Source organism: Schistocerca piceifrons, chromosome 3, assembly GCF_021461385.2.
Source record: "Schistocerca piceifrons isolate TAMUIC-IGC-003096 chromosome 3, iqSchPice1.1, whole genome shotgun sequence".
Taxonomy (NCBI): domain Eukaryota; kingdom Metazoa; phylum Arthropoda; class Insecta; order Orthoptera; family Acrididae; genus Schistocerca; species Schistocerca piceifrons.
The window spans coordinates 952,379,721-952,381,258 of NC_060140.1; positions in this window are offsets into that span (position 1 = coordinate 952,379,721).

A 1,538-nucleotide genomic window follows, 5' to 3' on the forward strand; every position below is an offset into this window, starting at 1 on the left:
TATGACACGTGGGTGTTTGCTCCAGCAAGAGGAGCTTGTGGCATACAGATCACTGTGCACCACGTTTTATTAGACTGCATTTTATTTTCCGGCCAGTGGGCTTTGGCTGATTTGCCGAAGGATCTGCAGTCTATTTTAAGTAATAATCAAATGAATTTGATTCACGTTTTAAAGTTTTGAGCGTTGTCCAACGTGTTTACCAAGATTTTAGGTAGATGGTTTTAATATGTTCATGGGGTGACTGGCTCGCCCATATTTTACATAAGTGGTCAGCCAGTGACATTTTCTTGTGCCTTCCTTTTAGCTCCATTTTTGCTTTGCTTGTGTTTTAGTCTCATGTGTAGCATCTTTTCTTCTTTCCTGTTGTCTTAACGTGTATGGTCATATATTACTACTTCTCTACACATTCATTACTTTTAATATGAGTAAGGATACTGATAACCTCGCTATTGAGTGCCCATAGGCACTAAACTCACCCACCCACCCACCCACACACCCACACACACACACACACACACACACACACACACACACACACACACACACAATTACTGTGTTTTTCAGAAATGATTCATACAGTTATATTAAGTGTTTTGAAGCTAATTTAATTAAGAATGTGTATTGACAAACAAAACTTTCTCTCATTAGAATTTTAAGTATTGCATGTAAATTGCAATTAGTCTTTTTGATAAGGTAACATAACGTAATATATTTGATTATCTTTATTTAAGTTATGAATCAATTAGAACAAATACATCACAGCTGGAAATTATTTGTGTACTGTGCCTCTTGTCTTTTGTGAAGTGTTTTGTCACCAATATTGGATTGTGATCTGTTGGAGAATCTTTGAGTCAATTTTTCTGAGTTTCCATTCTTGACTGCAGATGCTTTTTTTGTTGTTGATTTATTAAGTGCATAATGTTTTATTTTAATAGTATAAAATGGATCTGAGTACAGCAAATTTGTGTGTATTTGTATGGTTATATGAAGTGTGTGGTTTCTCCCTGCTGGTGACATACGGAATAGCACCTTGATACTGCTGGACCAGCATGTTTAGTTGGTCTAACATTGGTCCATGTTGGCAAGTTAGGAATACAATCATCTGGGTTAGATATCTTACACATGTTCATCCAGATTTAGTTAGGTGGAGTGATCAGGGAACTCTAGGTGCTATATGCCCTCATCTTGCAGTTACCCTGGCCTTCCCTGTGTGGTCAAGAACTGTCATCATTTATACTGATCCCAGATTCATATGTACAGTGAAAAAGGCACACATGCCACTGTAGAATGTCATTTCCTCACACCAGTCATCAGACCACTGCAAGGAAAAATTTTCTCTGCTCTATCCATGGTTGTAAAGCACCTCAGAGACATGTCAGTTGAACAGACAGTAATAATCAATTTCCAGGCTTATTTTGAACAAGACATGATCCCACTGTTCTTTTGTTCACGTGATGTGCGCAAGACACCACATTCACTGAGATTGGCTGTGCCTTCATACCAGGTGAATGTATTTGGTGGGTCACTGAGCACACAGA